Source organism: Oncorhynchus gorbuscha, unplaced genomic scaffold, assembly GCF_021184085.1.
Source record: "Oncorhynchus gorbuscha isolate QuinsamMale2020 ecotype Even-year unplaced genomic scaffold, OgorEven_v1.0 Un_scaffold_606, whole genome shotgun sequence".
NCBI classification, from domain to species: Eukaryota; Metazoa; Chordata; class Actinopteri; order Salmoniformes; family Salmonidae; genus Oncorhynchus; species Oncorhynchus gorbuscha.
In genome coordinates this window covers 427,057-448,448 of record NW_025745733.1, presented here as the reverse complement: position 1 = coordinate 448,448, position 21,392 = coordinate 427,057, and the positions used below count along the sequence as shown (strand labels likewise).

Below are 21,392 nucleotides of genomic sequence, written 5' to 3'. Positions count from 1 at the left end.
TGAGGGTACAGGGCTGGGACTGAGGGTACAGGGCTGGGACTGAGGGCTGGGACAGGGCTGGGACTGAGGGTACAGGGCTGGGACTGAGGGTACAGGGCTGGGACTGAGGGAGGGTGGGACAGGGGCTGGGACTGAGGGTACAGGGCTGGGACTGAGGGTAAAGGGCTGGGACTGAGGGTACAGGGCTGGGACTGAGGGTACAGGGCTGGGACTGAGGGTACAGGGCTGGGACTGAGGGTACAGGGCTGGAACTGAGGGTGGGGGCTGGGACTGAGGGTACAGGGCTGGGACTGAGGGTACAGGGCTGGGACTGAGGGTACAGGGCTGGGACTGAGGGTACAGGGCTGGGGCTGGTACAGGGCTGGGACTGAGGGTACAGGGCTGGGACTGAGGGTACAGGGCTGGGACTGAGGGTACAGGGCTGGGACTGAGGGTACAGGGCTGGGACTGAGGGTACAGGGCTGGGGCTGAGGGTACAGGGCTGGGACTGAGGGTACAGGGCTGGGACTGAGGGTACAGGGCTGGGACTGAGGGTACAGGGCTGGGACTGAGGGTACAGGGCTGGGGCTGAGGGTACAGGGCTGGGACTGAGGGTACAGGGCTGGGACTGAGGGTACAGGGCTGGGACTGAGGGTACAGGGCTGGGAGGGCTGAGGGTACAGGGCTGGGACTGAGGGTACAGGGCTGGGACAGGGCTGGGACTGAGGGTACAGGGCTGGGACTGAGGGTACAGGGCTGGGACTGAGGGTACAGAGCTGGGACTGAGGGTACAGGGCTGGGACTGAGGGTACAGGGCTGGGACTGAGGGTACAGGGCTGGGGCTGAGGGTACAGGGCTGGGACTGAGGGTACAGGGCTGGGACTGAGGGTAAAGGGCTGGGACTGAGGGTACAGGGCTGGGACTGAGGGTACAGGGCTGGGACTAACATTAGGTTGTGTTGTTTCTGTTCCCTGTAGGTTACGTCCCATAGACGTGGAGTTCATGAAGAGGCTGGGGAAGATAGTCAGCATCGTACCGATCATCGCTAAGGCAGACACACTCACCATGGAGGAGAGACAAGAGTTTAAACAGAGGGTGAGAGGAACGTACTGTACCTACTGTCTGACAGACTCGACCTGAGGGTGAGAGGAACGTACTGTACCTACTGTCTGTACCTACTGTCTGACAGACTCGACCTGAGGGTGAGAGGAACGTACTATACCTACTGTCTGACAGACTCAACCTGAGGGTGAGAGGAACGTACTGTACCTACTGTCTGACAGACTCGACCTGAGGGTGAGAGGAACGTACTGTACCTACTGTCTGACAGACTCGACCTGAGGGTGAGAGGAACGTACTGTACCTACTGTCTGACAGACTCGACCTGAGGACAACCACCTCCTGCCTTAATACCAAGTTAAAACAGATATACATCAACTGACTTTAGAGAGGAATGTTGGAGGTTCTATCTACACTGGAATGGAATGACAACCACACGGAGAGTATGGAGGAGATGGACATATGTTTATAGATGAGAGAGAAGAAGTAGGGAGAGAATCGAGAGAGGAGAAAGAGATTCTAAGTGTGTAGAGGAGATTTAGTGATGTTTACAGATGCTTCAAAAGATTGAGAGAGAGCGAGAGAGAGAGAGAGAGAGAGAGAGAGAGAGAGAGAGAGAGAGAGAGAGAGAGAGAGAGAGAGAGAGAGGAGATGAAGATGTGTGGAGGAAGAGGGAAGTGTTTACAGATGAGCTTCAGAAGATTGAGTGGAGATTTAAAATTGCTCAAGGGCCATGAGCTGGGAGAGGTGCAGACAGAGACAGAGAAACATGGAGGGAGGAGAGACAGAGAGAGAAGGAGAGAGAGATGAGAGACAGAGAGACATAGAGGGAGGAGAGACAGAGAGAGAAGGAGGGAGAGAGGAGAGACAGAGAGAGAAGGAGAGAGAGAGGAGAGCCAGAGAGACATAGAGGGAGGAGAGACAGAGAGAGAAGGAGAGAGAGAGGAGAGACAGAGAGAGAAGGAGGGAGAGAGGAGAGACAGAGAGAGAAGGAGAGAGAGGAGAGACAGAGAGACATAGAGGGAGGAGAGACAGAGAGAGAAGGAGAGAGAGGAGAGACAGAGAGAGAAGGAGGGAGAGAGGAGAGACAGAGAAGGAGAGAGGGAGGAGAGACAGAGAGAGAAGGAGAGAGGAGAGACAGAGAGACATAGAGGGAGGAGAGACAGAGAGAGAAGGAGAGAGAGAGGAGAGACATAGAGAGAAGGAAGGAGAGAGGAGAGACAGAGAGACATAGAGGGAGGAGAGACAGAGAGAGAAGAGAGAGAGAGGAGAGACAGAGAGAGAAGGAGGGAGAGAGGAGAGACAGAGAGAGAAGGAGAGAGAGGAGAGACAGAGAGACATAGAGGGAGGAGAGACAGAGAGAGAAGGAGAGAGAGGAGAGACAGAGAGAGAAGGAGGGAGAGAGGAGAGACAGAGAGACATAGAGGGAGGAGAGACAGAGAGAGAAGGAGAGAGAGAGGAGAGACATAGAGAGAAGGAAGGAGAGAGGAGAGACAGAGAGACATAGAGGGAGGAGAGACAGAGAGAGAAGGAGAGAGAGAGGAGAGACAGAGAGACATAGAGGGAGGAGAGACAGAGAGAGAAGGAGAGACAGAGAGAGAAGGAGGGAGAGAGGAGAGACAGAGAGACATAGAGGGAGGAGAGACAGAGAGAGAAGGAGAGAAAGGAGAGACAGAGAGACATAGAGGGAGGAGAGACAGAGAGACATAGAGGGAGGAGAGACAGAGAGAGAAGGAGGGAGAGAGGAGAGACAGAGAGAGGAGAGAGAGGAGAGACAGAGAGACATAGAGGGAGGAGAGACAGAGAGAGAAGGAGGGAGAGAGGAGAGACAGAGAGAGAAGGAGAGAGAGAGGAGAGACAGAGAGACATAGAGGGAGGAGAGACAGAGAGAGAAGGAGGAGGGAGAGAGGAGAGACAGAGAGAGAAGGAGAGAGAGAGGAGAGACAGAGAGACATAGAGGGAGGAGAGACAGAGAGAGAGAGAAGGAGAGAGGACACAGATATAGAGAAGATAGAGAGAGCTAGTGATAGCAGCAGCTAACTTATACTTTCATAGTTAGGTAGAAAAAGAAAGTAGAGCAGGGAAAGAGAAAGATAACGAGAGAGAGAGAGAAAGAGAGGGAGGAGAGACAGAGAGGGAGGAGAGACAGAGAGGGAGGAGAGAGATACAGAGAGAGATGGGAAAGAGGGTGAGAGAGAGAGAGAGGGGGAGGGGAAGAGGGGGAGGGAGATGGTCATGGCAAGCGTCCAAGTCTGGATGTAAACTAATCCGTCTCTTAAAGGAGAGTAGGGATGATAGTCTGGGGGAGAGAGTCTAGAGACTAGGACCATGGAAGATTCATTAGGTTATAACATATCTATCACTCATACACTATAGTAGGTTTACACCAGGGCTCTACAACCCTGTTCTGGAGATCTACCTACCCTCCTGTAGGTTTATACCAGGGCTCTACAACCCTGTTCTGGAGATCTATCTACCCTCCTGTAGGTTTATACCAGGGCTCTACAACCCTGTTCTGGAGATCTACCTACCCTCCTGTAGGTTTATACGTGGGAATGTATGCACACATGACTGTAAGGGTCAACATGACTGCTTTGGATAAAAGCGTCTGCTAAATGGCATATATTATTATATATTATTTATACCAGGGCTCTACAACCCTGTTCTGGAGATCTACCTACCCTCCTGTAGGTTTATACCAGGGCTCTATAACCCTGTTCTGGAGATCTACCTACCCTCCTGTAGGTTTATACCAGGGCTCTACAACCCTGTTCTGGAGATCTACCTACCCTCCTGTAGGTTTATACCAGGGCTCTACAACCCTGTTCTGGAGATCTACCTACCCTCCTGTAGGTTTATAACAGGGCTCTACAACCCTGTTCTGGAGATCTACCTACCCTCCTGTAGGTTTACACCAGGGCTCTACAACCCTGTTCCTGTTCTGGAGATCTATCTACCCTCCTGTAGGTTTATACCAGGGCTCTACAATCCTGTTCCTGTTCTGGAGATCTACCTACCCTCCTGTAGGTTTATACCAGGGCTCTACAACCCTGTTCTGGAGATCTATCTACCCTCCTGTAGGTTTATACCAGGGCTCTACAACCCTGTTCTGGAGATCTATCTACCCTCCTGTAGGTTTATACCAGGGCTCTACAACCCTGTTCTGGAGATCTACCTACCCTCCTGTAGGTTTATACCAGGGCTCTACAACCCTGTTCTGGAGATCTACCTACCCTCCTGTAGGTTTATACCAGGGCTCTACAACCCTGTTCTGGAGATCTATCTACCCTCCTGTAGGTTTATACCAGGGCTCTACAACCCTGTTCTGGAGATCTACCTACCCTCCTGTAGGTTTATACCAGGGCTCTACAACCCTGTTCTGGAGATCTATCTACCCTCCTGTAAGTTTATACCAGGGCTCTACAACCCTGTTCTGGAGATCTACCTACCCTCCTGTAGGTTTATACCAGGGCTCTACAACCCTGTTCTGGAGATCTACCTACCCTCCTGTAGGTTTATACCAGGGCTCTACAACCCTGTTCTGGAGATCTATCTACCCTCCTGTAGGTTTACACCAGGGCTCTACAACCCTGTTCTGGAGATCTATCTACCCTCCTGTAGGTTTATACCAGGGCTCTACAACCCTGTTCTGGAGATCTACCTACCCTCCTGTAGGTTTATACCAGGGCTCTACAACCCTGTTCTGGAGATCTACCTACCCTCCTGTAGGTTTATACCAGGGCTCTACAACCCTGTTCTGGAGATCTACCTACCCTCCTGTAGGTTTATACCAGGGCTCTACAACCCTGTTCTGGAGATCTATCTACCCTCCTGTAGGTTTATACCAGGGCTCTACAACCCTGTTCTGGAGATCTACCTACCCTCCTGTAGGTTTATACCAGGGCTCTACAACCCTGTTCTGGAGATCTACCTACCCTCCTGTAGGTTTATACCAGGGCTCTACAACCCTGTTCTGGAGATCTATCTACCCTCCTGTAGGTTTACACCAGGGCTCTACAACCCTGTTCTGGAGATCTACCTACCCTCCTGTAGGTTTATACCAGGGCTCTACAACCCTGTTCTGGAGATCTACCTACCCTCCTGTAGGTTTATACCAGGGCTCTACAACCCTGTTCTGGAGATCTACCTACACTCCTGTAGGTTTATACCAGGGCTCTACAACCCTGTTCCTGTTCTGGAGATCTACCTACCCTCCTGTAGGTTTATACCAGGGCTCTACAACCCTGTTCTGGAGATCTATCTACCCTCCTGTAGGTTTATACCAGGGCTCTACAACCCTGTTCCTGTTCTGGAGATCTACCTACCCTCCTGTAGGTTTATACCAGGGCTCTACAACCCTGTTCCTGTTCTGGAGATCTATCTACCCTCCTGTAGGTTTATACCAGGGCTCTACAACCCTGTTCTGGAGATCTACTTACCCTCCTGTAGGTTTATACCAGGGCTCTACAACCCTGTTCCTGTTCTGGAGATCTATCTACCCTCCTGTAGGTTTATACCAGGGCTCTACAACCCTGTTCCTGTTCTGGAGATCTATCTACCCTCCTGTAGGTTTACACCAGGGCTCTACAACCCTGTTCTGGAGATCTACTTACCCTCCTGTAGGTTTATACCAGGGCTCTACAACCCTGTTCCTGTTTTGGAGATCTATCTACCCTCCTGTAGGTTTATACCAGGGCTCTACAACCCTGTTCTGCAGATCTACCTACCCTCCTGTAGGTTTATACCAGGGCTCTACAACCCTGTTCCTGTTCTGGAGATCTATCTACCCTCCTGTAGGTTTATACCAGGGCTCTACAACCCTGTTCTGGAGATCTACTTACCCTCCTGTAGGTTTATACCAGGGCTCTACAACCCTGTTCCTGTTCTGGAGATCTATCTACCCTCCTGTAGGTTTATACCAGGGCTCTACAACCCCTGTTCCTGTTCTGGAGATCTATCCTACCCTCCTGTAGGTTTAGGTTTATACCAGGGCTCTACAACCCTGTTCTGGAGATCTATCTACCCTCCTGTAGGTTTATACCAGGGCTCTACAACCCTGTTCTAGGTTTATACCAGGGCTCTACAACCCTGTTCTGGAGATCTACCTACCCTCCTGTAGGTTTATACCAGGGCTCTACAACCCTGTTCTGGAGATCTACCTACCCTCCTGTAGGTTTATAACAGGGCTCTACAACCCTGTTCTGGAGATCTACCTACCCTCCTGTAGGTTTACACCAGGGCTCTACAACCCTGTTCCTGTTCTGGAGATCTATCTACCCTCCTGTAGGTTTATACCAGGGCTCTACAATCCTGTTCCTGTTCTGGAGATCTACCTACCCTCCTGTAGGTTTATACCAGGGCTCTACAACCCTGTTCTGGAGATCTATCTACCCTCCTGTAGGTTTATACCAGGGCTCTACAACCCTGTTCTGGAGATCTATCTACCCTCCTGTAGGTTTATACCAGGGCTCTACAACCCTGTTCTGGAGATCTACCTACCCTCCTGTAGGTTTATACCAGGGCTCTACAACCCTGTTCTGGAGATCTACCTACCCTCCTGTAGGTTTATACCAGGGCTCTACAACCCTGTTCTCCTACCCTCCTGTAGGTTTATACCAGGGCTCTACAACCCTGTTCTGGAGATCTACCTAGGTTTATACCAGGGCTCTACAACCCTGTTCTGGAGATCTATCTACCCTCCTGTAGGTTTATACCAGGGCTCTACAACCCTGTTCTGGAGATCTACCTACCCTCCTGTAGGTTTATACCAGGGCTCTACAACCCTGTTCTGGAGATCTACCTACCCTCCTGTAGGTTTATACCAGGGCTCTACAACCCCTGTTCTGGAGATCTATCTACCCTCCTGTAGGTTTACACCAGGGCTCTCTGGAGATCTATCTACCCTCCTACCAGGGCTCTCTGGAGATCTACCTACCCTCCTGTAGGTTTATACCAGGGCTCTACAACCCTGTTCTGGAGATCTACCTACCCTCCTGTAGGTTTATACCAGGGCTCTACAACCCTGTTCTGGAGATCTACCTACCCTCCTGTAGGTTTATACCAGGGCTCTACAACCCTGTTCTGGAGATCTACCTACCCTCCTGTAGGTTTATACCAGGGCTCTACAACCCTGTTCTGGAGATCTATCTACCCTCCTGTAGGTTTATACCAGGGCTCTACAACCCTGTTCTGGAGATCTACCTACCCTCCTGTACCAGGGCTCTACAACCCTGTTTGGAGATCTACCAGGGCTCTACAACCCTGTTACAACCCTGTTCTGGAGATCTATCTACCCTCCTGTAGGTTTATACCAGGGCTCTACAACCCTGTTCTGGAGATCTTCTACCCTCCTGTAGGATCCAGGGCTCTACACCCTCCTGTTCTAGGATCTTTATACCAGGGCTCTACAACCCTGTTCTGGAGATCTACCTACCCTCCTGTAGGTTTATACCAGGGCTCTACAACCCTGTTCTGGAGATCTACCTACCCTCCTGTAGGTTTATACCAGGGCTCTACAACCCCTGTTCCTGTTCTGGAGATCTACCTACCCTCCTGTAGGTTTATACCAGGGCTCTACAACCCTGTTCTGGAGATCTATCTACCCTCCTGTAGGTTTATACCAGGGCTCTACAACCCTGTTCTGTTCTGGAGATCTACCTACCCTCCTGTAGGTTTATACCAGGGCTCTACAACCCTGTTCCTGTTCTGGAGATCTATCTACCCTCCTGTAGGTTTATACCAGGGCTCTACAACCCTGTTCTGGAGATCTACTTACCCTCCTGTAGGTTTATACCAGGGCTCTACAACCCTGTTCCTGTTCTGGAGATCTATCTACCCTCCTGTAGGTTTATACCAGGGCTCTACAACCCTGTTCCTGTTCTGGAGATCTATCTACCCTCCTGTAGGTTTACACCAGGGCTCTACAACCCTGTTCTGGAGATCTACTTACCCTCCTGTAGGTTTATACCAGGGCTCTACAACCCTGTTCCTGTTTTGGAGATCTATCTACCCTCCTGTAGGTTTATACCAGGGCTCTACAACCCTGTTCTGGAGATCTACCTACCCTCCTGTAGGTTTATACCAGGGCTCTACAACCCTGTTCCTGTTCTGGAGATCTATCTACCCTCCTGTAGGTTTATACCAGGGCTCTACAACCCTGTTCTGGAGATCTACTTACCCTCCTGTAGGTTTATACCAGGGCTCTACAACCCTGTTCCTGTTCTGGAGATCTATCTACCCTCCTGTAGGTTTATACCAGGGCTCTACAACCCTGTTCTGTTCTGGAGATCTATCTACCCTCCTGTAGGTTTACACCAGGGCTCTACAACCCTGTTCTGGAGATCTATCTACCCTCCTGTAGGTTTATACCAGGGCTCTACAACCCTGTTCTGGAGATCTATCTACCCTCCTGTAGGTTTATACCAGGGCTCTACAACCCTGTTCTGGAGATCTACCTACCCTCCTGTAGGTTTATACCAGGGCTCTACAACCCTGTTCTGGAGATCTATCTACCCTCCTGTAGGTTTATACCAGGGCTCTACAACCCTGTTCTGGAGATCTATCTACCCTCCTGTAGGTTTATACCAGGGCTCTACAACCCTGTTCTGGAGATCTATCTACCCTCTTGTAGGTTTATACCAGGGCTCTACAACCCTGTTCCTGTACTGGCTCTACAAGATCTACCTACCCTCCTGTAGGTTTATACCAGGGCTCTACAACCCCCTGTTCTGGAGATCTATCTACCCTCCTGTAGGTTTATACCAGGGCTCTACAACCCTGTTCTGGAGATCTATCTACCCTCCTGTAGGTTTATACCAGGGCTCTACAACCCTGTTCTGGAGATCTACCTACCCTCCTGTAGGTTTATACCAGGGCTCTACAACCCTGTTCTGGAGATCTACCTACCCTCCTGTAGGTTTATACCAGGGCTCTACAACCCTGTTCCTGTTCTGGAGATCTATCCTACCCTCCTGTAGGTTTATACCAGGGCTCTACAACCCTGTTCTGGAGATCTATCTACCCTCCTGTAGGTTTATACCAGGGCTCTACAACCCTGTTCCTGTTCTGGAGATCTATCTACCCTCCTGTAGGTTTATACCAGGGCTCTACAACCCTGTTCCTGTTCTGGAGATCTACCTACCCTCCTGTAGGTTTATACCAGGGCTCTACAACCCTGTTCCTGTTCTGGAGATCTATCTACCCTCCTGTAGGTTTATACCAGGGCTCTACAACCCTGTTCCTGTTCTGGAGATCTACCTACCCTCCTGTAGGTTTATACCAGGGCTCTACAACCCCCTGTTCTGGAGATCTATCTACCCTCCTGTAGGTTTATAGGGCTCCAGGGCTCTCTACAACCCTGTTCCTGTTCTGGAGATCTATCTACCCTCCTGTAGGTTTATACCAGGGCTCTACAACCCTGTTCTGGAGATCTACTTACCCTCCTGTAGGTTTACACCAGGGCTCTACAACCCTGTTCCTGTTCTGGAGATCTATCTACCCTCTTGTAGGTTTATACCAGGGCTCTACAACCCTGTTCCTGTACTGGAGATCTACCTACCCTCTTGTAGGTTTATACCAGGGTTCTACAACCCTGTTCCTGTTCTGGAGATCTATCTACCCTCCTGTAGGTTTATACCAGGGCTCTACAACCCTGTTCTGGAGATCTACTTACCCTCCTGTATGTTTATACCAGGGCTCTACAACCCTGTTCCTGTTCTGGAGATCTATCTACCCTCCTGTAGGTTTATACCAGGGCTCTACAACCCTGTTCCTGTTCTGGAGATCTATCTACCCTCCTGTAGGTTTACACCAGGGCTCTACAACCCTGTTCTGGAGATCTACTTACCCTCCTGTAGGTTTATACCAGGGCTCTACAACCCTGTTCCTGTTTTGGAGATCTATCTACCCTCCTGTAGGTTTATACCAGGGCTCTACAACCCTGTTCTGCAGATCTACCTACCCTCCTGTAGGTTTATACCAGGGCTCTACAACCCTGTTCCTGTTCTGGAGATCTATCTACCCTCCTGTAGGTTTATACCAGGGCTCTACAACCCTGTTCTGGAGATCTACCTACCCTCCTGTAGGTTTATACCAGGGCTCTACAACCCTGTTCCTGTTCTGGAGATCTATCTACCCTCCTGTAGGTTTATACCAGGGCTCTACAACCCTGTTCCTGTTCTGGAGATCTATCTACCCTCCTGTAGGTTTACACCAGGGCTCTACAACCCTGTTCTGGAGATCTACTTACCCTCCTGTAGGTTTATACCAGGGCTCTACAACCCTGTTCCTGTTTTGGAGATCTATCTACCCTCCTGTAGGTTTATACCAGGGCTCTACAACCCTGTTCTGGAGATCTATCTACCCTCTTGTAGGTTTATACCAGGGCTCTACAACCCTGTTCCTGTACTGGAGATCTACCTACCCTCCTTATTCTGTTTCACATTGAGTGGGCAATAGCTCCAGGAACAGGGTTGGAGATAAAACCTACAGGAGGGTAGCTCTCCAGGAACAGGGTTGGAGTTAAAACCTACAGGACTGTAGCTCTCCAGGAACAGGGTTGGAGTGTAAACCTACAGGACTGTAGCTCTCCAGGAACAGGGTTGGAGTTAAAACCTACAGGACTGTAGCTCTCCAGGAACAGGGTTGGAGTGTAAACCTACAGGACTGTAGCTCTCCAGGAACAGGGTTGGAGTGTAAACCTACAGGACTGTAGCTCTCCAGGAACAGGGTTGGAGTTAAAACCAACAGACGGGTAGCTCCCGAGGAACAGGGTTGGAGTGTAAACCTACAGGAGGGTAGCTCCCCAGGAACAGGGTTGGATTTAAAACCTACAGGAGGGTAGCTCTCCAGGAACAGGGTAAGAGAGCCCTGTGTAAACCTACAGGAGGGTAGCTCTACAGGAACAGGGTTGGAGTTAAAACCTACAGGAGGGTATCTCTTCAGGAACAGGGTTGGAGTTAAAACCTACAGGAGGGTAGCTCTTCAGGAACAGGGTTGGAGTTAAAACCTACAGGAGGGTATCTCTTCAGGAACAGGGTTGGAGTGTAAACCTGCAGGAGGGTAGCTCTCCAGGAACAGGGTTGGAGTTCTAACCTACAGGAGGGTAGCTCTCCAGGAACAGGGTTGGAGTTAAAACCTACAGGAGGGTGTCTCTCCAGGAACAGGGTTGGAGTTAAAACCTACAGGAAGGTGTCTCTCTAGGAACAGGGTTGGAGTTAAAACCTTACAGGAGGGTGGTTCTCCAGGAACAGGGACACTCGTACACAATAGTAGCATGTACACATCTGTGTCATCATGTTGACCTCATGACCTCTGAATGACCCCTGTAACCCCTGCCATCTGACCCCTGTGTAGATAAGACAGGACCTGAAGGCCAATGGGATCCGAGTCTACCCTCAGACGGAGTACGACGAAGATCCAGAGGACAGGATACTCAACGACAAGATCAGGGTGAGACACACACACACACACACACACACACACACACACACACACACACACACACACACACACACACACACACACACACACACACACACACACACACACACACACACACACACACACACACACACACACACACACACACACACACACACACACACACACACACACACACACACACACACACACACACACACACACACACACACACACACACACACACACACACACACACACACACACACACACACACACACACACACACACACACACACACACACACACACACACACACACACACACAGACACAGACACAGACACAGACACACACACACAGACACAGACACACACACAGACGCACATACAAGCATTCGTGCAGGAATTCACACGCAAACACACAAACATTCAACCATGTGCGCACGTATCCACACACACACCAGCGTGCGCGCACTAACGCACACACACACACACACACACACACACACACACACACACACACACACACACACACACACACACACACACACACACACACACATTTTACAAGTCACACTTGTAAGCAGTTTGGCAGCGATAGTCAAAGGCACTCACTGGCCAAAGCACATTACAGTATAGATCTAGGACCAGCGTTTGGTGTCAACTCCTCTCCTGGTCCTCTCCTGGTCCTCCTCTCCTGATACTCCTCTCCTGGTACTCCTCTCCTGGTCCTCCTCTCCTGGTCCTCCTCTCCTGGTCCTCTCCTGGTCCTCCTCTTCTGGTCCTCTCCTGATACTCCTCTCCTGGTCCTCCTCTCCTGGTCCTCCTCTCCTGGTCCTCCTCTCCTGGTCCTCCTCTTCTGGTCCTCTCCTGATACTCCTCTCCTGATACTCCTCTCCTGGTCCTCCTCTCCTGGTCCTCCTCTCCTGGTCCTCCTCTCCTGGTCCTCTTCTCCTGGTCCTCTTCTCCTGGTCCTCCTCTCCTGGTCCTCCTCTCCTGGTCCTCCCTCTCCTGGTCCTCCTCTTCTGGTCCTCTCCTGATACTCCTCTCCTGGTCCTCCTCTCCTGGTCCTCCTCTCCTGGTCCTCCTCTCCTGGTCCTCCTCTCCTGGTCCTCCTCTCCTGGTACTCCTCTCCTGGTCCTCCTCTCCTGATACTCCTCTCCTGGTCCTCCTATCTTACCTTTCCCCTGTCTGGTCCTCTCCTGGTCCTCCTCTCCTGGTCCTCCTCTCCTGGTACTCCTCTCCTGGTACTCCTCTCCTGGTACTCCCCTCTTACCTTTCCCCTGTCTGGTCCTCTCCTGGTCCTCCTCTCCTGGTCCACCTCTCCTGGTACTCCTGTCCTGGTACTCCTCTCCTGGTACTCCTCTCTTACCTTTCCCCTGTCTGGTCCTCTCCTGGTATTCCTCTCCTGGTATTCCTCTCCTGGTACTCCCCTTCTGCCTTTCCCCTGTCTGGTCCTCTCCTGGTACTCCCCTCTTACCTTTCCCCTCTCCTGGTCCTCTCCTGGTACTCCCCTCTTACCTTTCCCCTCTCCTGGTCCTCTCCTGGTACTCCCCTCTTACCTTTCCCCTGTCTGGTCCTCTCCTGGTACTCCTCTCTTACCTTTCCCCTGTCTGGTCCTCTCCTGGTCCTCTCCTGGTACTTCTCTCTTACCTTCACCCTCTCCTGGTACTCCTCTTACCTTCACCCTCTCCCGGTACTCCTCTCTTACCTTTCCCCTCTCCTGGTCCTCTCCTGGTACTCCTCTCTTACCTTTCCCCTGTCTGGTCCTCTCCTGGTCCTCTCCTGGTACTTCTCTCTTACCTTCACCCTCTCCTGGTACTCCTCTTACCTTCACCCTCTCCTGGTCCTCCTCTCTTACCTTTCCCCTCTCCTGGTCCTCTCCTGGTACTCCCCTCTTACCTTTCCCCTCTCCTGGTCCTCTCCTGGTACTCCCCTCTTACCTTTCCCCTGTCTGGTCCTCTCCTGGTACTCCCCTCTTACCTTTCCCCTCTCCTGGTCCTCTCCTGGTACTCCTCTCCTGGTACTCCTCTCCTGGTATTCCTCTCCTGGTACTCCCCTCTTACCTTTCCCCTCTCCTGGTCCTCTCCTGGTACTCCTCTCTTACCTTTCCCCTCTCCTGGTCCTCCTCTCTTACCTTTCCCCTGTCTGGTCCTCTCCTGGTACTCCCCTCTTACCTTTCCCCTCTCCTGGTCCTCTCCTGGTACTCCCCTCTTACCTTTCCCCTCTCCTGGTCCTCTCCTGGTACTCCCCTCTTACCTTTCCCCTCTCCTGGTCCTCTCCTGGTCCTCTCCTGGTACTCCTCTCTTACCTTTCCCCTGTCTGGTCCTCTCCTGGTACTCCCCTCTTACCTTTCCCCTCTCCTGGTCCTCTCCTGGTACTCCCCTCTTACCTTTCCCCTGTCTGGTCCTCTCCTGGTACTCCTCTCTTACCTTTCCCCTGTCTGGTCCTCTCCTGGTCCTCTCCTGGTACTCCCCTCTTACCTTTCCCCTCTCCTGGTCCTCTCCTGGTACTCCTCTCCTGGTACTCCTCTCCTGGTATTCCTCTCCTGGTACTCCCCTCTTACCTTTCCCCTGTCTGGCCCTCTCCTGGTACTCCCCTCTTACCTTTCCCCTCTCCTGGTCCTCTCCTGGTACTCCCCTCTTACCTTTCCCCTGTCTGGTCCTCTCCTGGTACTCCCCTCTTACCTTCACCCTCTCCTTGTATTCTGTGTGCAGGAAAACATTCCGTAATAATAATATTTGCGGTGGTGGGGACAGACAAGGAGCACCAGGTAAACGGGAACAAGGTCCTGGGCAGGAAAACCAAATGGGGCATCATAGAGGGTGAGTGTGTTTACATTATCAATACATTATCATAGGGGAGGGTGTGTTTACATTACTAGTAATAATATGCATAATGAGTAGTAGTAGTAATTATAATAATGTGCATAATAAGTAGTAGTAGTAATAATAATAATACGCATAATGAGTAGTAGTAGTAGTAATTATAATATGCATAATGAGTAGTAGTAATAATATGCATAATGAGTAGTAGTAGTAATTATAATAATGTGCATAATAAGTAGTAGTAGTAATAATAATATGCATAATGAGTAGTAGTAGTAGTAATTATAATATGCATAATGAGTAGTAGTAATAATATGCATAATGAGTAGTAGTAGTAATTATAATAGTAGTAGTGCATAATATATGCATAATAGTAGTAGTAATAATAATATGCATAATGAGTAGTATTAATAATAATATGCATAATGAGTAGTAGTAGTAATAATAATAATAATACGCATAATGAGTAGTAGTAATAATAATATGCATAATGAGTAGTAGTAATAATAATATGCATAATGAGTAGTAGTAATAATAATATGCATAATGAGTAGTAGTAATAATAATACGCATAATGAGTAGTAGTAGTAATAATAATATGCATAATGAGTAGTAGTAATAATAATATGCATAATGAGTAGTAGTAATAATAATATACATAAAGTAGTAGTAGTAGTAATAATAATATGCATATGAGTGTAGTAGTAATAAATAATAATAATATAGTAATAATAATATACATAATGAGTAGTAGTAATAATAATAATATACATAGTATGAGTAGTAATAATATACATAATGAGTAGTAGTAATAATAATATGCATAATGAGTAGTAGTAGTAATAATAAGTATGCATAATAATAGCATAATAGTAGTAGTAGTAGTAGTAATAATATGCATATGAGTAGTAGTAATAAATGCATAATAGTAGTAATAATAATATGCATAATGAGTAGTAGTAATAATAATATACATAATGAGTAGTAGTAATAATAATATACATAATGAGTAGTAGTAGTAATAATAATATACATAATGAGTAGTAGTAGTAATAATAATATACATATGCATAATGAGTAGTAGTAGTAATAATAATATACATAATGAGTAGTAGTAGTAGTAATAATATACATAATGAGTAGTAGTAGTAATAATAATATACATAATGAGTAGTAGTAGTAATAATAATATACATAATGAGTAGTAGTAATAATAATATACATAATGAGTAGTAAGTAGTAATAATAATATACATAATGAGTAGTAGTAATAATAATATACATAATGAGTAGTAGTAGTAATAATATACATAATGAGTAGTAGTAGTAATAATAATATACATAATGAGTAGTAGTAGTAATAATAATATACATAATGAGTAGTAGTAATAATAATAATATGCATAATGAGTAGTAGTAGTAATAATATACATAATGAGTAGTAATAATAATATACATAATGAGTAGTAGTAGTAATAATATACATAATGAGTAGTAGTAGTAGTAATAATAATAATATACATAATGAGTAGTAGTAATAATAATAATATACATAATGAGTAGTAGTAGTAGTAATAATATACATAATGAGTAGTAGTAGTAATAATAATATATATGAGTAGTAGTAGTAGTAATAATATACATAATGAGTAGTAGTAGTAATAATAATATAATGAGTAGTAGTAGTAATAATAATATACATAATGAGTAGTAGTAGTAGTAATAATATACATAATGAGTAGTAGTAGTAATATACATATGAGTAGTATTAATAGTAATAATGTGCATTATTAAATAAGAACTGGTTCTTAACTGACAGGCCAGGTTAAATAAAAATCATATCCCAATACAGTTTCAATCTGAGTCATGTGCTTCACTGCCCTCTACTGTTAGTAATGAGGAAGTTGCAGAGCAGGAAGCAGACAGAGAGTAGTTGAGAGAGAGAGAGAGAGAGAGAGAGAGAGAGAGAGAGAGAGAGAGAGAGAGAGAGAGAGAGAGAGTATGTCCATAGAGAGAGAGAGAGAGAGAGAGAGAGAGAGAGAGAGAGAGAGAGAGAGAGAGAGAGAGAGAGAGAGAGAGAGAGAGAGAGAGAGAGAGAGAGAGAGAGAGAGAGAGAGAGAGAGAGAGAGAGAGAGAGACAAAGGGCTGGTGTTCCATGGATGTGGTGCAATGACTGATTTGAACCTGTTTTAATCAGTCTGTTCTATTCTGTATGTCCATAGTTGAAAACGTGGCACATTGTGAGTTTACCAACTTGAGAGATCTGCTGATTAGGTGAGTTCCAGTTACACGTACACCTGCCTGGGGTGGTCTAGAGGTCCAGGCCTCTGCCTCTGGACCGCATGCTGCCTGGGGTGGTCTAGAGGTCCAGGCCTCTGCCTCTGGACCGCATGCTGCCTGGGGTGGTCTAGAGGTCCAGGCCTCTGCCTCTGGACCACATGCTGCCTGGGGTGGTCTAGAGGTCCAGGCCTCTGCCTCTGGACCACCCCATGCAGCATGGGGTGGTCTAGAGGTCAAGGCCTCTGCCTCTGGACCACATGCTGCCTGGGGTGGTCTAGAGGTCCAGGCCTCTGCCTCTGGACCACATGCTGCCTGGGGTGGTCTAGAGGTCCAGGCCTCTGCCTCTGGACCGCATGCTGCCTGGGGTGGTCTAGAGGTCCAGGCCTCTGCCTCTGGACCGCATGCTGCCTGGGGTGGTCTAGAGGTCCAGGCCTCTGCCTCTGGACCACATGCTGCCTGGGGTGGTCTAGAGGTCCAGGCCTCTGCCTCTGGACCACATGCTGCCTGGGGTGGTCTAGAGGTCCAGGCCTCTGCCTCTGGACCGCATGCTGCCTGGGGTGGTCTAGAGGTCCAGGCCTCTGCCTCTGGACCACATGCTGCCTGGGGTGGTCTAGAGGTCCAGGCCTCTGCCTCTGGACCACATGCTGCCTGGGGTGGTCTAGAGGTCCAGGCCTCCATCATCTGTTGATCAGCTGTCTATTCTTCATCATCCATCATATCAGCTGTCTGTCCTTCATCATCCTTCATATCAGCTGTCAGGTCCTCATCATATCAGCTGTCTGACCATCATGCTGTCCTGGGGTGGTCATATCAGGTCCAGGCATCATATCAGCTGTTTGCTTCATCATATCTGGTCCCTCTGTCCTTCATCATCACCACATGCTGTCTGTCCTTCATCATCATATCAGCTGTGGTCATAGAGGTCCATCATATCATCATCCTTCATATCAGCTGTCTGTCCTTCATCATCCATCATATCAGCTGTCTGTCCTTCATCATCCTTCATATCAGCTGTGTCCTTCATCATATCAGCTGTCTGTCCTTCATATCCTTCAGCTGTCTATCCTTCATCATATCAGCTGTCTATCCTTCTCATCATATCAGCTGTCTGTCTTCATCATCATCATATCAGCTGTCTATCCTTCATCATATCAGCTGTCTGTCCTTCCTTCATATCATCCTTCATATCAGCTGTCCTTCATCATATCATTCAGCTGTCTGTCCTTCATCATATCAGCTGTCTGTCTTCATCATCATCTATCATCATCCTTCATATCAGCTGTCTATTCTTCATCATCATCATATCAGCTGTCTACCCTTCATCATATCAGCTGTTTGTCCTTCATCATCCTTCATATCAGCTGTCTGTCCTTCATCATATCAGCTGTCTATCCTTCATCATCCATTCATATCAGCTGTCTGTCCTTCATCATATCAGCTGTCTATCTTCATCATCCATTATATCAGCTGTCTGTCCTTCATCATCCATCATATCAGCTGTCTGTCCTTCATCATCCATCATATCAGCTGTCTGTCCTTCATCATCCTTCATATCAGCTGTCTGTCCTTCATCATATCATCCTTCATCATCCATCATATCAGCTGTCTGTCCTTCATCATATCAGCTGTCTGTCCTTCATCATCCTTCATATCAGCTGTCTGTCCTTCATCATATCAGCTGTCTATCCTCATCATCATCATCATCATATCAGCTGTCTGTCCTTCATCATCATCATCATATCAGCTGTCTGTCCTTCATCATATCAGCTGTCTATCCTTCATCATCCTTCATATCAGCTGTCTGTCCTTCATCATCCATCATATCAGCTGTCTATCCTTCATCATCCATCATATCAGCTGTCTGTCCTTCATCATATCAGCTGTCTGTCTTCATCATCATCATCCTTTCATATCAGCTGTCTGTCCTTCATCATATCAGCTGTTTGTCCTTCATCATCCATCATATCAGCTGTCTGTCCTTCATCATATCAGCTGTTGTCCTTCTTCATCATCATATCAGCTGTCTGTCCTTCATCATATCAGCTGTCTGTCCTTCATCATATCAGCTGTCTATCCTTCATCATATCAGCTGTCTGTCCTTCATCATCCATCATATCAGCTGTCTGTCCTTCATCATATCAGCTGTCTGTCCTTCATCATATCAGCTGTCTATCCTTCATCATATCAGCTGTCTATCCTTCATCATCCATCATATCAGCTGTCTGTCCTTCATCATCCATCATATCAGCTGTCTATCCTTCATCATATCAGCTGTCTATCCTTCATCCATCATATCATCTTCATCATATCAGCTGTCTGTCCTTCATCATATCAGCTGTCTCATTCATCATCCTTCATCATATCAGCTGTCTATCCTCATCATCATATCAGCTGTCTGTCCTTCATCATATCTTCTTCATCATCCATCATATCAGCTGTCTATCCTTCATCATCCATCATATCAGCTGTCTGTCATCTTCATCATCCTTCATCATATCAGCTGTCTGTCCTTCATCATATCAGCTGTCATATCATCCTTCATCATCCATCATATCAGCTGTCTATCCTTCATCATCCTTCATATCAGCTGTCTGTCCTTCATCATATCAGCTGTCTGTCCTTCATCATATCAGCTGTCTATCCTTCATCATATCATCCTTCATATCAGCTGTCTATCCTTCATCATCCTTCATATCAGCTGTCTATTCTTCATCATCCATCATATCAGCTGTCTGTCCTTCATCATCCATCATATCAGCTGTCTGTCCTTCATCATCCTTCATATCAGCTGTCTATCCTTCATCATCCTTCATATCAGCTGTCTATCCTTCATCATCCATCATATCAGCTGTCTGTCCTTCATCATCCATCATATCAGCTGTCTGTCCTTCATCATATCAGCTGTCTATCCTTCATCATCCATCATATCAGCTGTCTGTCCTTCATCATCCTTCATATCAGCAGTCTGTCCTTCATCATCCATCATATCAGCTGTCTGTCCTTCATCATCATCATATCAGCTGTCTGTCCTTCATCATCCATCATATCAGCTGTCTGTCCTTCATCATCCATCATATCAGCTGTCTATCCTTCATCATATCAGCTGTCTGTCCTTCATCATCCCATCATATCAGCTGTCTATTCATCATCATCATATCAGCTGTCTATCCTTCATCATATCAGCTGTCTATCCTTCATCATATCAGCTGTCTGTCCTTCATCATCCATCATATCAGCTGTCTATCCTTCATCATATCAGCTGTCTGTCCTTCATCATATCAGCTGTCTATCCTTCATCATATCAGCTGTCTGTCCTTCATCATCCATCATATCAGCTGTCTATCCTTCATCATCCTTCATATCAGCTGTCTATCCTTCATCATATCAGCTGTCTATCCTTCATCATATCAGCTGTCTATCCTTCATCATATCAGCTGTCATCCTTCATCATATCAGCTGTCTATCCTTCATCATATCAGCTGTCTATTCTTCATCATATCAGCTGTCATCCTTCATCATATCAGCTGTCTATCCTTCATCATATCAGCTGTCTATCCTTCATCTGTCATCATATTCATCATATCAGTCTGTCTATTCTTCATCATCCATCATATCAGCTGTCTATCCTTCATCATATCAGCTGTCTGTCCTTCATCATCCATCATATCAGCTGTCATCCTTCATCATCATATCAGCTGTCTATCCTTCATCATATCAGCTGTCTATCCTTCATCATATCAGCTGTCTATCCTTCATCATCCTTCATATCAGATGTCTATCCTTCATCATATCAGCTGTCTATCCTTCATCTATCCTTCATCATCTATCCTTCATCTTCATATCAGCTGTCTGTCCTTCATCATATCAGCTGTCTGTCCTTCATCATCCTTCATATCAGCTGTCTGTCCTTAATCATCTGTTGTTCAGCTGTCTATCTGCCCTGATGCTGTTTGTGTTTTTGTCTACAACATTATATATTTGAACCTATTTACATAAATAAACATGCAAATAAATTAATGTTTTTGCGTTTGTCTGTGTTTCCTGAAAGGTCCCACCTGCAGGACCTGAAGGACGTGACCCACAACATCCACTATGAGACATTCCGCGTCAGGAGGCTGAACGAGAGTAACCTGACCGTCCACGGTCTGGCCCTGTCCTGCTTTCCAATGGAGAACGGGACCCACGGAACCAATGGAACCAATGGAGCCTCGGACAGGAGCGAATCAGAGAGCCACCTCTGAGGGGGATCACAGAGTGCGTCGCACACAGCAGCAGCTCCAGCTTCCTGCTCACAGCTTCCTGTTTCCTGTTTTGACTGCAAAATTGTTGGTCGACTGTTTCCCCCAATCGGAACACGAGAAAGAGAGCGAAAGAAAGAAAGAGGAACTTTTTTTTTTAAACAAAGGAGAGATGTTTTCGGTGGCCACCACACCTTGGATTTTGAACATTTTATTGAGTTTTACTAAAGACATTATTGATAAGAAATGCATTTAAACTTCATATATGAATATATTTTCTCAGAATGAGTTTATATGTCCTGGAAGCAGGGTCACACAGGGCTGGAAGAGCAGAGATACATGGAGAGAGAAAAACAGAGGGGGAGAGTGAGGGATGGAGAGGGGAGAGTGAGGGATGGAGAGGGAAGAGTGAGGGATGGAGGGGGAGAGTGGGGGATGGAGAGGGGAGAGTGAGGGATGGAGAGGGGAGAGTGAGGGATGGAGAGGGGGAGAGTGAGGGATGGAGAGGGGAGAGTGAGGGATGGAGACGGGGAGAGTGAGGGATGGAGAGGGGAAGAGTGAGGGATGGAGAGGGGAGAGTGAGGGATGG

The 21,392-nt window shown here is 47.5% G+C and overlaps 1 pseudogene; it reads left to right on the top strand.

The window, feature by feature from the left end:
- Positions 1-21,164, top strand: part of LOC124019469 — a 52,885-nt pseudogene extending 31,721 nt beyond the window's left edge.
- The last annotated feature ends 228 nt before the right edge of the window (positions 21,165-21,392 follow it).